Below are 16,310 nucleotides of genomic sequence, written 5' to 3' on the forward strand. Positions count from 1 at the left end.
ATACGATATTCAAATCATTTATTTGATAATTTATCCGTTAATATGATAACGGTTTACCTGAAATTTAGATTTTCAATATTATAGTCCTTATTACCACACATTTGTAAAAAATACAAAACTGAAAAGTTAATATAACTGAATAAAATGTTTTATGCTATGCTCCGAGGAATAAATTTCGAAATATTTCGCACACTTACCAAATTTTATCACACATTATAAAACATTATTTCATTGTTAATTCTACCAAAATCATTAATAAAATGCGTCGGCGAAATTGCGAGCATTTTGGCGTTCCTATAGAGCCAGAAATATGGTAAATTTTAACATATTCTGGTAGTTCTGACCATACTTTTTTTTCTCTGTAAGAAAGCATGGAGTGCTGTAGATCCATCAAAAAAAGAATTGTAAACCAAAGTCTTACAACAATTAATTAATCTCTAAAATAAATTCTTTTAGAATTCTTTTCAGAAAAATGAAAATTTAAATTGATAAATAGCTATTGTAGCACCAAGTAATGGTACCACATCTTTCATGAAGAATTATTTATTACTTAACACCTTAACTTTTGGAATTTCCATTTGTTTCAGTAATGATGGAAATAACTTAAAAAAATCTGAATGAATCTTGACTTTGAGTGAAAGTAAATAAACACTTGTTTGAACACAGTGTTTGCCCTCGTTTTGAGTCGACCTACAGAACTACCGTGTGTTGTTGCCTGAAGCGTGTCCACGGGCTTTCAAAGTAAGACATGCACTAGCAGTTGTCCATGCCTTTTTCTCTCCTTTCACTTTTTACAAGCAGTAAAACTAGACGGTCAAAAGTTAATTTCATTGTTGAAAAAATTTGTGCTTTAGAGTCAGGATTATTATTTGACTCCTTTTAGAGAAATTAAAAAGTGAAATTTAAACTCACACAAGCTTCTGAGAAATCATCAAAGGTAACATATTATATGAATTGCTAATAGTTCGAATATTTAAGTTGTATATTTATTATATTTGCATATTTAAGCTAAAAAGAAAAATGTATACATTTGTTTCTTTATACGTTTAGACTAATTTTTATTTTTTAATTAAATTTTTCTAAAATGTGATATTTTTTTTTTTAAGTCTTAGAGACTTTGGTTTAAACTGTTTTTTCTGAAAATAGTGCAAAGATGGCGAAATGCGCTTTAAAAAAATAAAACTAATTCTGAACTTAGCAGTTAGAATTTTGTACAGATGATTTCTATCATTTCAAACCGTTTTTGTTTCACAATTAAAGTGTAATAATCAATGAATTAAATTTTCTATTAATCATATTTTTGTCTATTTATCAGAAATTGTTTTATTTAAAGTGTATTTTTATTGAGTTATAGTACGAAATAAATAAATCAATAAATGAAATACTTTGAATACCTTTTGATCCAATGATCGGATTTTAATGTACAAGGACTCGATCTTAATGGTTCGAGGCGGTGACCTCAACTGTACTATTTAGTTAGTGCAGACGATATTTCAAATTACGAAATCAGACAGAAAAACACATTTTCTCTAAACAAACTTACTTCGTTTTCGATCAATATGAATTTTTTACCCTTAAAATATAGTATATACAATGTAAAAGCTTTTCGTATATCTGAGCACCAAAAATTAGGGCAACTACTTTATTCCGAAGTGTTGTTCCTCTGAGTGTTTCACTACACCAAAACCAAGGATAGCTGCTGTTGTAGTGAACAGCATGTTCCTTGACGTACTGTGAAAAAAAAATCTGGTCAAAACTACGAGTATATTCGACTAACAGTAATTTACCGTGTTTCTGGCTCAATGGGGATACCAAAATGTCAAAAATTTTTACTGAAGAGATTTGGTAATAATTTTGGTAGAATAAGTAATAAAATATGTGACAAAATTTGGTAAATGTAGCAAAATTCGGTAATTTTATCCTGATACTATAGAGCTTAGCATGAAAACCATTAAGTCGGTTGAATTTAGTTTTCAGTTTTGTATTTTTTACTGAATGTGTGCTAATAAGAACTATATTTTTGAAAACCAAGATTTCCGGTAATATACATATGAATCGAAAAATTATGAAATGAATGATTTAAATACCATATATTTTAGCTTCAATAATCAAAACTATGCTTTTTTTTAAACTAGAAATGTCCTCCCCATCAAGCAGTAAGATAATTTTACCAGGTTATTTTCTCCGTGCAGTACTTGATGTAATATAGGCATCGTTTCAGACAAGAACTTCGGAATTTAGTTAAGTAGTTTAAATATACACTAATTATTCGCCAAATTAAAAAGTTCTCGAAATATGGCGAAATATGCAAAAAATAAAAGCAACATTAAGGAGTCCAAACTTTTGATCACTTTCTTGACCAAATTATTGAGACTATATTACCCAGATTTCGGCTACCCCCTATATTTAGATGGTAAATCCAAATCCATCGATAAAAAGGCATATTTTTTTCAAAGAAAGTAGATTTTTGTGTCTGATTTCATAACTTAAAATATCGAATCTTCTAACTTATTAACATATTTAAGATTACCCCCTTGAACCTTTAAGATTGATCCTAGAATTTGAAGATCCAATCATTAGATCAAAAGTACATCCGGGTGTTCCGTTTATTTATTTATTTAGAGCAATGCACAGAAAATATATATTTTTTCCAAACTAGTTTCTAATTTAATTATATAATAAACGGTAAATCGGTTGCTCAACTGTACTTTTTCACAAATTACGTTTATTAATTATTTTCCATTTGTTTATATCTCTCGCAATGCATCGTTATTCATTATATTCCGGTCTTTTCATGCACTTATTTTTTAAAAGTACAATTATTAATGATGCGAAACAAACGCAAATTTTTTTAGATGTTTTGTTATTGAATTTTAAGAACATTTCAAAATATAATGCTCCTTGACATTTGCATTATCATACGTTTTGGAAAGCTTAAAATTTTTCGCATGTTATTATCACAGAAAACTAGTATAAATTTATGTGTTTATAATTAATAGATCAAGTGAAAAGGTGTTTTTTATGATATGTGATTAATAAATTACCCAAATATTAACTGAGTAAATTGGGAAGAAATTATTATTATAATTATTAATTTTTCAGATATTTTTTATAATATTATAAAGAAAATATCTTGCGATTACTATGATAAAAGCATGTAAAGTTTATACATCAGCTTACAAAATTTTTGAATAAGTCAAATTTTTCATGAGGTTACCAACAGATCTAAACAAGTGTCGATGCATGAGTGTTACATTTAATTATTGTAATAATTATTATTTTTTCAGATTTTTTCAAAATATTATAAAGAAATTACCATGGGATCACTATGATACAAACACACAAAGTTTATACATCAGCTTTCAAAATTTTTGAAAAAGTAGAATTTTTCATGAGGTTGCAAACAGGTCTAAGCAAGTGCCGATGCACGAATGTTACATTTAAAAATATAAAATATAAAATAAGAAATAAACGCCTGAAAATTTGAAAAATAAAGACTTCAATTGAATAATTGCAATTGAAGACATTTCGTATAAACAATATTGAAAATATTAAAATGCATTTAAAAATAATTTTTAGAACGTCTTAAGCATCTTAATAATGTGCTTCTGAAAACTATTTTGTAATTCAGAACGTCTTACTTCCTTTAATAATATACTTCCGTATCATCAATCAAAATAGTAGGTATTGATTTTATAAAAAAATGAGTTGAGGATCGGTCTCCAGCGTGGTTAAAAACTCACTGTTTACACAAGCTGCTGATAAACAGGTGTTAACTTCTGTGATGATTTACGAAAATGAAGTTAAATTATTATTTCTTTATTAATGTTATAATTTCTTAGAGTACTTTGAGTGAAAGGAAAATAGAATGTGACGATCCAAATTAAAATATACCGAAAGGTTGTTAGGTTAATTTAAAAAATACAGGAGCTAAATACCATTCACAGACTGGCAAACTAAAAGGAGTAGGGTTAGAGTAAGTGATTAGATTATTTTAATCAAAAACATTCCACTTATTTTAATAGTCATATTGCGTATTATATGATGTGATAGTGTTTTCTTTTAGCAGCAGTAAACAAAAAATCTGTATTGAAATCGAGTTGTTAATTTTATTTAGAAGGGAAATGGTTGTGTCTTAAGAATTGACATTTGAATACACTAGTATTTCATTAAAAATAAAGGTTTCGATTTTAAATGACTTCTCTAAAAAATAAGTTTTTAATATTGCAGTTGATTCGTTGGAAATTTACAGAAGATTTTTTTAAATTGTAAAGATGGAGAGGAATCATGTTACGCAGGCCAATTGAATTTCAGCTATTGGGAAAAATGTCATTTATGTTTAAGGGGTAAATAGGCCCCTTATAGTTTTTTTCCCCAAGAAAATGTTTTTTTAAAAAAGCTAAAACCTTTATTAGCTTTTTCAATTTTCTTAATTCTATTTTATTTTCTATTCTTCTTCAGTTTTAGTTTGGAATTAGTTTATCTGTCAAAGATAATTTAAAATTAGTACTATTTTAATTGTAAAAATAGTTAACCTGTCGAAAAAAGTTTTAACATAAAATGCACAATCAGTATAATTTTTTGTTCTCAAGTGATTTCACCGCATAGTCTTCTACATATAAACTAATTATATTTCAGCCAAAAAAAAATTGTAGAAGGGTAACTGTGCCTAAAAATCTTACCATATGTATAAACAATAAAAAGTTATGTGGATTGTGTCACGTGGATGAAAATAATGTAAATTAATGAAAAATTTTAATTCATATACGTAAAACACCTCAATTAAGTTAAACTAAAAAAAAAATCACACTTTATTTTTCTGCACGGAACTAGAAAATGCTCTTTACTTATTTTATCTGTCGTAACATATAAAAATCGACCAGGTATCATGGGAAAAAAAAGCTTTAATTGAAACCGTATGACTCGTTAAATTGATTAGAATTTATGCTCAATTTTAAGTCATGCAACGGGTATTAAAATTGTAGGTATTAATATGAAAATTACCTAATTAATATATTCATAGTTTTTTTTTATTAAAAAATTTAAGCCGCAACCTGGGAAATATAGTCCCCCTAGTTTGGTCAGGAGAGCGATTCCAAGTTTGGCCCTTTTAATGTTAATTTTACTTTTCGCTTATTTCGCCATATCTCGAGAGCTTTTAAAGCGAATTGAAATTTTTTTGCATACAACTAAAAAATCGTTCATCCAAAGATAATTCCTTGCAAAAAGTAAATTTTAGCAAGTATTTATTATTTTATTTAATAACAGTCGATAAATTTAGGACTGTAAAGTATAAAATTTTTTACGTCATTTTAAAGTATGTAACGTTACATGGCAAAATACGAAATTGGAGCGAAATAAGTTGAATAGATCCTGAGAAATCGAATTTTAAATATAAGACTATTGTAAAATTCGATCCGAACTTTTTATCCTTTTAAATGGCACAGCCGGATTATCCGGGACTTAATCAGTTGAAAATGACCGGATGTCTTTACATTCCGCAATACTCCAAATCTAAATCCCTAGAAATGCTAAATACAATGCCTCAACCGTAAAAGAAGGGCAAATGGAGCCTGTAGCATTGCATTATCAAAATTTTTAATTTGTGATATCTGTTACCTTTGATTATCGGATAATTTTTAATCTCTTGTGTGTTTCTATGTGTTGAACGATCTTAGTATTAATTTGTTGCTATAAATTGACATAACCATATTAAAAAAGTAATTGTTATCATTATTTCTATGCATACCCAGTTTTGTCCGACCAATTTGAATAAAACCGGATGTTAGCCTACGTGATATTAAGAAATAATTTACCTTCCAAAATACAATTTCTCGACATTAAATAATAGTTCATCAGCTAGAGGTTTTATTTGTCATTCAGATAGCAATATAAATAATTTCATCCATGAAGTTGATTAAGGGAAAACGGAAAATATATGGACCCGATTTTATCATATCAGCAATTATTTTTTTACCAAATTTGAAAAAAAAAATATTCAGCTGTATCAATCTAGTATTAAATCTATCAATCATTATCAAAAGCTGATTTAGAATTCGTAAGATGTAATACACTAGAATGTTGATTAGATATTCATTTCTGTGAAAAAAATATTTAAATCACCATCAATCATTTCACATTTCTTTTCAACATCCATCATTTCAACATCATCAATCAAAAAAATTTTTTTTACCATTTAGATCAACTATATTTTTAAGCCATGATTTTTTTCACTTTAATAAATTAAAAGGCCCCTATTTTTATATGAAATACAACACACCAGCAGTTTTGCTGTAATAAAACAAACCAGTCAATATTTTTATAAATAATAAAAGAAAATTTAATTAAGACATATAACAATTTTGAAAATATTTTATAACTAGCGATAAAGATTGTATTTGCTTTTCCCAATTTTTTTTCTATGATCTGTAGTTTTAAAAACCAGAATTTCTGTTGAACCTTTACCATATTGAATTGAAAAATTGCCGAATGAATAGTTTAAATACCATATATTCTGTTTTTATTAAACAGGGTTATGAGTTTCTTTTAACCAGAAATGTCATTATTATGTAGTACTGTAATTTTACCAAACTTATACTATAGACTTTGCTTTTTTTATAAATGATCAGAATGTCACCATAAATTTAATAAGCCTGTTAACAAAAATCACTTTACAAAGCCAAAAAGAAACAATTACATAGGTAAATGACACGTGAGAATATCAAACATTACAGGAATCAAAATATGTTACAGAAAATCGATCAACCATGATATGAAAGTGTTTCCTGAGGGGAAATAAGGGAAAGCGCTTTTTAGCTTTAAACTATTGTGTTATAAAATTGAAAACGTTATAAATTATATAAAATCGATAAGTTTTTAAGGCATACTTAATATCTTTGTGTTTTGAGAAAAATATAACCATCTATGCATTTACGATTAAATATAACTTAGGTTTTACTTGTAATAGTTAACGAATTTAATCAAAAATCAATGTAAAATCTCAAAATCAATGCAAATTTCTCAATTGAAAAAACTATCTTAGCTAAAACGTCTTAAATATACACGGAAAAAATCTGGTAAAAGCACCACACTCTATAGTAATAACATTTCTGGGGGACAAACAAACAGAATTCTGGTATTAAAACCACAGCATTTGCATTTTAAAAAAAAATTCCGCTCATATGGTGAAGGTTAACCAGAAATTCTGGTTTTCAAAATTATGATTTTTATTACATCACATTTGGTAAAAATTGCAAATCAGAAACGTAAATTTAAACGAATAAATGGTTTTTATGCTATGTACTGAGATATCATGATAAAATCACCAAATTTTTTCACACTATATAAAATCATATTTTATTGTAAATTTTACCAAATTCATTACTAAAGCTCTTCGATGAAAATTATAGAGGTCTTTGGTGTTCCCATTAGAGTCAGAAACACGGGAAATTTAACATATATCGGTAGTTTTGGTTCTGCAATTTTTTTTAAAAGTGTAACAGTTATAATCAAAAAATAAACAATTACAATATAATTTACAAAATAGTTTTATGCAAAATAGTATGATTATCCAAACATGAATTTTTTATTTAGCTCAACATGCTGAGATTCAACTATATTAAATATATAACTATTTGACGATTTCATACTTTATTCGTTAGTATTTTGTCGGTCGGCTATTATTATATAAATTCTTTAAAATAATTTGATTAATTAAAAAACATTAAAAATTAATAGTGTTGATTTTTATTGTTGATAAAAAATATTATACGTTGTTTTCAAGAAAAAATTTAAAATAATATTTATTAATTTTTATAGAAATACATTTAAATCACAAACTGGAGCAAATAATGGTGGAAATTGCTTCTGTTAAACGAAACGAACTGAAAATTTCCTGTGTGTTCCACAATTTTTATATTGTGCGTTCCTGTTAAACGAAACGAAATAGGGAAAAATAGTTCTTATAAAATCTCTCTCATTCTAGAAGGCCATTTAAAGTTGCATAATTTTATTTTCAAAATAAATCTATTTCATAACATTTATTTAACAGTCTTTCAAAAAGACACTTGAAACTATTACCTTGAAATTAAGCGCCTTGTTTACTCATAATAGCTAATCAATTTCCAAGTTCAAAAAATTACTTCATTACACAATAAATTACAGGAATAGTTTTTGAGACATGAGTTTGCATAATTTGTGAAAACTTCTCAAAAAGGACTATTTTTCTGGAACCGCCCATTTGTATAATATGGCTTAGTTCATAAAAAATCATTAAATAAGGAATATTTTTATATATATAATAGGACAGTCGAGAATCACTTTAGTAATGTGCAAAGATGAAGACGTCGCTTAAAAGTAATTACTTATTTATTTAAAACTATTAATATTTGGAGCATTGCCAAAATCATTGAATATGAAAGTAAAATGTTGGATATTGAGCGATAATATAAAATATATTTTTTTAAAGAAAAAACAGCATTATTTAATGCCTTAGGAAACACTTTATATGTAACACTTTATATGCATATCATTAAAAGTATGTATTAAATATATGTTAAGTCAAGTATTTTAAAGAAAAAAAATATCAGAGTGAAAGCAAATACTTTTTTTTCCAATTAACTTGTATATTTAGCTACATTCGCATATTTAGCTATAATGGAGCACGCGTCCTACAGATAATGAAAAAAAGAAATTTATTTACATGTTTCATCATTTCTCAGTTGATTGTTTTAAAATTTATGGAGATTCATAATTTATATGCAACTCAAAGTGTCGGCGGTCTTTTTAGAAATGACTGAAAATTGCATCATTGACTCTCATGGATAATTTTTTGGCATATTTTATAAGAAACTAGTTTTAAATATTCATTGAATTTAAATTTTATTAATTATTTACCACCATTGCTATTTAAAACAATGTCGTATGCATTTGAGTTTTAAGATTTTAAAAAAACTTTTAAATGAATATCGACTATCATAAAAAAATTAATAATAATAACCAATAATAATGAAGGAAATATGCCGATTCATTTTTGTGAACATGAAATACAATCTCAATCCCGTGTTTCTGACTACAAAAATTTGTAAAATATTTTTTTAATTTATTTTCCACGTTGATTTTTTATAAATTAATAGGTCATGACAATATCAACATTCTAAAATATATTAAGAGTTTCTAACAATCCTTTAGAAAAAAAATTTATCTACCAAAAGTTTTAACCACTTCTTAAAACTAGAATATATATTCCAGTTTATAATTGTATGTAATGTTTTCATTGTAATTACTAACTTTCATTGGTAATTCATATAAATGCAATTACAAACTCAAAATACATTATGAAACTGAGCAATTTCTCAAAAGTACTGATTAATTTAAATCCAGCGTTTATATGATTAAATACAAATTTCTGATCTACTTTTCTGAGATAAGAAAACAAAATTAATCTCTCTGAAATTGATTTAAAACAAAAAGATATTGAAAGATTATATCTAAACATATTTTAAAGCTTAAAACCAAATTATGATAATTTGTTCACAAATAAGCACAATCTCTTAAACATTCTACTTAAATTAATAAAATTTAACCTTGTTTTAGCATTTAGTTTATATTTAAAGGATTATTAACGAAAATGAATAGATTTTTTCGAGTTTTCTATAGTAAATATATCTTTTTATAGGATTTTATAAAAAAATTATACGAACAAAACATGTATTTCACAAAATACTGTAAATTAATTGTATTTCAATAATTTATTTGCATAAAGAATTTTGTTCTTAAAGTATGTTGCGTTTATTCTGCTTAAAATATCGTTTTTATTTCATTATATCTGGGTATAATTTTTGAAAAAAAAAATGCTGTTATTCTTATTTCGTCTGTCTGCTTATGGATATTAGTTTCGAATGTCTTAAAACTAAAATTATAAGAATTAAAACCAGTTTTTCAACAACTCACATTAACCTCAAACAATACTTTTACTAGCTCTCTGAATTTCTTAATTTGTAATTTAGGTTATACGGGATGTGTCTCAAGTTTTACTAGTTTTAATATGCTAATATTAAAACTATCAGGAACTTTTTCCCTAGCTATTGTTCCAGTTTTGCTAAAAAAGGAAGTTTTTAAATTAAAAAAATTAAGGTGATTTAATGTATGAATGTAATTTTTAAAATTTTTTGATTTACATTTCAAATCGTTTTGTAATGGGCATAAATAGTCTGGAATATATCTTTTTCCCTACGAATAAGCAAATTTTCATAGCTATGAAATTTGGTAAACTCATTACGCGTCTATTTTAAGTCTAATATATTAGTGTAATATGAACATGTTTGTTAATATACTTTTCATGGAAATAATAATTTAGATTAAAAAAAAAAGAAAAACAGCAGTTTCCGTTTCAGTTTTTTTGTTTATTAATAAAAATTCTATCAAAGACAGATCTATTTTTTGGACGGTCAAAAAAATTAATAAATAAATAATAAATGTTAAATACTCTTATTTAGAGAAATTCAATTTTTATTTATTTTTTTACAATTAATCTTTAATTATTTATTTTAGTCTATCTATTCATGAAGAAAAGGAAAGAAATTTAATTTTTATTGACGAGTTTTATCGGAATCACTCAAAAAAATTAAAGAGATTATTAAAGTTTTAAATTTTTTCTATAAAACTAAGTGTCGAAAAGGAAAAGATTGAGAAGATTTTCAAACCAAAAACCCAATATATTTTAGAACTTGCCAATGCATTAAAAAATTTACATTCGATTGAATGTGAAATTCAATTGAGAAGAATGTAAACAATAACATCTTAAAAAATGAATATTCAATGTTAAGACGCATACGAACAGAAATGTAAGGCGCATTAGAAAGAGTGCGAATTAAAAATGACATTCTGGTCTACTTTTCTGTCTGAGATAAACTAAAAGAAAAAAAAACGATAAAAGAAGATGATCTAAATAACTTTAATCTAACCACAACAAAATTAGAACATAAATAATGTCGAATAACACTTAATAGCATATAAAAACCATTCCTTACAAATGAAACTTCCGTTAGAACGCATTTTATTTCGTTTTTAATTTTTAATTAATTAAATGATAAATATTAACTAAAATTTTCAAGTGTTATCCGTGTATCTACTTAGTTAAATATATTTTTGTTAAGGAGATTTTTACTTAAAAAATATAATGTGCAACGAAAATTGCATCAATAATATGCGTGCTGTTAAAATTTTAGTTATTGCAAGAAAATCGAAGAAGTTGTAGAAAATACAATCATGCCAGATTGATTGAACTCACAGTACAATTGCATAATAAAGGGAAGTGACTTAATTGCACTAAATTTTAGGTAAACAAAATTACGACATCTTCAAGATACCTAAATTAAGCAATGCTAATAAATGTGTTTGACGCAAAAATTAAAGGAAAAAGTGGAACGAGTAAACTTAAAAAACATTTAGTCTCACGGCAACGAAACTTTAAACCATAACCTGAATATTGTGAAAGATATTTTGGGCCAATACAAAGGTTGGCGTAGGTGGTGAGTGGTATACAGCAGCGGTTTCTAAAAGTGTTCCAGGGAAACCTAGAGTTCCGTAGAAGGTTCACGGGGGTTCCGATAGTTCCTGTAATTACATTTATATCTAATCAATAATTCATTATTTGTTTAATATTTCTGTCATTTTTAAGAAGTTTTTAGGCAAATTGCCAGAGGAAAAAAAATAATAAAATGTAAAATATGCATTTATTCTAATGACAATGCATTGATTAAACTATGAAAAAGAAATGCACTTATAAAAAAAATGCGCTGGTATTTCTCCTCCTACTTTTCAATCCAAAACTTTCTCCTCCTAAATTGTTCAATTCGAATTTTTCTCATAACTTTTCTCAACGCTTTTAAAAGCTCTTTTATATTTTAGCGAAATTTATAACTAAGCATCTGCTAACCAATTCCTACTTACCACCAATTCCATACTTCCATAACCGAAAAAAATTAGAAACAGCTGGTATACAGGGTGTTCTAAAATCCAAGTGACAAAATCAGAGGGGTCATAGAAGACATCCACAGACCCGGTTCAGATGGTGAAAACTGCGACAAATCCCTGCAAGCTCTGGACCAAGCGGAAAAGAAAAATGGAGGCCAATTAAGAATTGTCTTACCTAAATAAAGAGTTTATATGCTATTCTCTTTGAAGGGCTGAGGATTTTCAGTAACTAGTTTAATCACTACTTTATGTGATTAGTTTAATCACTACTTTATGTGACGTCTATGGACATACCGGAAGATTTCGTAACTCAGATTATCGTCACTCCGGCAGGCCACTTGGAACGAATTTGGGAATTGTTTTTACGTCAGTATAGACCATGCAATGACTTCAGTGGATGCCACTTCACCGGCAAGAAATTCTAGTAACAATTGATTAAATAAATATTTTTATTGTTAATTAGTTTCTAGTATCTTTTGCAGCTGTTTTCCAGTGTAACCTCGAAACGTGCAAAGATTTTTTCTCGATTTTCAACCTTTAATCAGAATTTGCGACTCCATGTTCGACAGTAATTTTTGATCCTTATGTCTTTTATCAACCCTGTGACTCTTTTGATTGAATGTTGGAACACCGTACATGAATCAACTAGCAGCAATTATTGAAATATTCTCTTTATTTTAAATTAATTTTGTTTAATTTTATTAACGAAGAGGAGAAGAATTTTCCCTATACATAGTAACATATAGGCAACTTACTTTTAACCATTATTAATTGCTAGCTATCCATTAATGTATAATGTTTTTGTTAACTATGGCAGCATTGTTTTAATTAACTCTATCTGGCCTACCCTTTTGGTAATGTACCCTTTCCCTTTCCAGTTCAGCCTTTCTAGTACCCTTTCTAGATTACCCTTTCTAGATTACCCTTTCTAGATTACCCTTTCTAGTTTAGATTATCCTTTCTAGGTTAGGTCCCGCAGTGGACTGATCGTTAAGACACGGTTCCCAGCAGATCACCGAAGTCAAGCATCACTGGCTGCGGTCAGTGTGCTGGTGGGTGACCACTTGGATCTGTCTGCGTAGGGACCGAGGGTGTGGGGTATTGGTCCTCGTTAACTGTTCTATCGTAAAGTGCTCGACTTCGCGTGCAGGTCGTCGGGCTGCCGAAGCGGGGGTGCCATCCCCTCTGCAGAGGATCAAAATTGTGATGGCATGTCTTCGGATCATCCTCAGGGATGTTTCCCAGACCGTCGCCAATAGCCCATTGTGCAGCTCTAGAGCGACGTAAATGAACAACAGCAGCAGCACCTTTATAGTTTAGCAATACTTAGTAAACCCAGAACAGTAAATGAAAATTGGAACTGTACTTAAAAAATGGAAACATTTTATTTAAAATGAGCTCATCAAAATCTAGAGAACAATAGTGTTCTAAAATGTCGTAAAAATTTAATTTCGTCTAAAAATTTCAAAATTAATTGAAATTTTTACTTTATTTGCCATTCGATAAAATTTTAAATTGCACTTAAAAATAGCTCGTTAACCACTTTTGAACTTTAACTTAAAAACCCACTCTTGGACTTTCTGTTTCTTTACAACATATTTGTTTAATATTATCATTCTATAATCAGTAATAATCATACATTTTCCCCTTGACCATTGTTAATTGCATTATTTATAAGTTTAAGCGAAAAAAAATCTTAACGCTGTTTCTTAACAAATGCTCTATCTTCTGAGGTTATAGATTAACGGAGAAAAAAGAAAAAAAGAAAATTACAGTTTTGATGGGAAAAAGCTCTTTGTTACGCCAAACTGTTTTTAATGAGCAACAAAATATTTTACTGTTGTGCTGTTTTGCTGTCAAAGTTTCAGTTTTTACATTCTTAATTAGCTCTAACATTTTTAAGGAGTATCTTGGTATCATTATTCTAAAATTACTTCATTTTCCATAAAGATTCAACCCGAAGTCTTCAAACAGATGCAGATTTTTAATATTTATTATAAATATATCTTTTTTTAAATTTCATTTTTGCATTATCCATTGATGGCAAATAATGTAAATATAATGACATTTTCAAGCAAAATACAATATTGCCGGGAAAAAAACGTTTACTTTAAAAAATAAACATATCCGTGTTATATGAACTATTTTATTAGTGTTTCCCCATTAAAAATTATTCAATAAGTGTATTTGATTTTATTGAAAATTCATAATCAAAATCCTTTTTCATGTTATCAGTGATTTAAAATGCTGATTTGGTATGACATTTATTTTAACGTATTCAACAGTTATAATTTTATTTCATACTTTGTCTTAAAATGCAAATTTAACAAAATTATGACTTTTAAATTAGAAGATATATTTTTCTGTCCAGTAGGTTAAGTTATTGATGTAATAAAGTATAATACTATTAAGAAATTTGAAAAAATTTCATTATAAATTCACTGTATAAATCTTTTTCCCTCGCCTTTTTAATCAGTGATTTTAAAATCACTATTGCGTTTATATGTCCAAGATTATACTTAAATTACAATTGGTGGTTTAAAGTTCCTTAATTCAAATTTCGCAAAAACTCTTTCGAAACAGGAAGAAAATAATGATACTCTGTCATGTGAATTAGTTTATTAAAAACATTTCATTTCCATGCATTTTCATCGAGGAATGTAAAAGCATTTCTTTTTCTTTTTTTTTTTTTTGCTTGTTAGATGTCAAATTAGTTTTCAAACAGTTTAACAGCTATAATTGTATTAAATATTATGAGTCAAAGTTCCCTAATCCTTATTTCTTAAAGCTGTAGTTTTGAAAGAGTAAACATTTCTTTGTCATCTGAACTGGTTGATGAGGCCCCTGCTGTCTTTCTTATTAAGCCATTTAAAAAATTGAAAAGTTGCTTCAGAAGCTCAGATAGTTGCTTCAAAGGTGACCCAGTTTCACTGTAGATTGTGTAACTACCTCGTGTCTGGCAGAGAGAATCCTGCCGGGATTTGCTCTTAAAGACATCGAAGAACTTCAATAACAGTGCCTTTTACAAAAATCTACCAAAATTTTGACATCCTCTTGAGTTACAGTAGAGTCCCTATTATCCGAGTTAATGTGGACCACTCGGATAACCGAAGAACTCGGTTAAAGCGAAGAATATAAAAAAGGAAAGAGGTATAAATGTGATATATTTAACAAATACAAAATTTATACGAGTACACCATATACAATTCATATTATAATTAAAAAGTTTACTTTATAAACACTTAAAGAGCATACTTTACTAGAATTAAAGAGTGTTTACTTAAAAAAGTATTAAATCGTTTTTTGTTTTTCATTCCTTAGGCGCTTTTCTGCAGCAATGTTTCACCATTTTTTCAGGGATAACAGCAAGGCTGTGTCCCCTCTTCTTGATGTTCTATATATTCAATTGCACTTTTGATAGCTTTTAGTCCATCTGTATGAGAGATTTTTATATATTGATTTTCATCGTCACTGTCTTCATCATCTTCGCTAGATTCATTTTCAATATTGACAATATTAACCATCAGATCAAGTTGTTGAATTTCGGTTTCATAAGTGTTTGGAAGATAAAATTCAGAATTTCTTTCTTCGGTAGTTTTAAAAATAAAAAATAAACCAGAACAAAGAAATCCTTGAAATCTTTGATAGCTCAGTTAAAGCGGAATCTCGGATAATCGGGACTACACTGTATTTACTTTTATTATGAAAAACAAGTACAGAGAACATTTAATTGCGTTTTTTTTTAAACTAATATTATTACTCATATTGTTTTTTTCGGGGGCAACTCTAAGGATATTATAATTCTAACTTTTACCATATTTAAACAGCACACTTAATGTATTAACACTTCATTTTAAGCTTTGGTTACATGTCTTGTTTCATTTTATGGTAAATCAGCATAGCATCCGGTGTAGTAGTCGAAAAGGTTGAAATGGTTCAAATTTCAATAATATCAGGGTATAATCAGAAAAGCTATTGGAAAATTTGACCCTTGAGTTATGTAATTTCTGGAAAGATCCTATGTATTTAAAAAGAGATAGTTAAAAAAATTTGTCAGCATAATGCATTTAAAATCAAACCTAGGAATGACTTGCATAAGCAAGTAAAAAAATAGGCCTCTGAACACTAGAAATCGGTCTCATTTCTTACTTACGTAAAATACTCAAATCTCGACAGATTCTGTATTTATCTTCATGACCTTTTTTAATATGTGGGTATGCAACTGATGATAAATACCAAAACCATTGAATTTGTTAACATTCGAACATTTTACAGAAATTTGGAAAGAGACATTTGTGTCCCATTCACTCCTTATACGGTTATTAGTTAGAGTA

At 27.7% G+C, this 16,310-nt stretch overlaps 1 protein-coding gene across 2 annotated transcripts in view; it reads left to right on the top strand.

Annotated features, from left to right (window-relative positions):
• Positions 1–718: 718 nt before the first annotated feature.
• The window catches only part of LOC107457166 (alpha-tocopherol transfer protein-like), a 48,115-nt gene continuing 32,523 nt past the window's right edge, over positions 719–16,310 (top strand). The window contains exon 1 of one of the 2 annotated variants that reach the window (XM_016075260.5): positions 719–937. The gene's annotated coding sequence lies outside the window, so the exon portion shown is untranslated. The remainder of the gene's footprint in view (positions 938–16,310) is intronic. The other variant, XM_087154805.1, reaches the window with a different exon arrangement.

The sequence above is a fragment of the Parasteatoda tepidariorum genome, chromosome 11, assembly GCF_982258835.1.
Source record: "Parasteatoda tepidariorum strain Cologne lab strain chromosome 11, Ptep-v5.0, whole genome shotgun sequence".
Taxonomy (NCBI): Eukaryota; Metazoa; Arthropoda; class Arachnida; order Araneae; family Theridiidae; genus Parasteatoda; species Parasteatoda tepidariorum.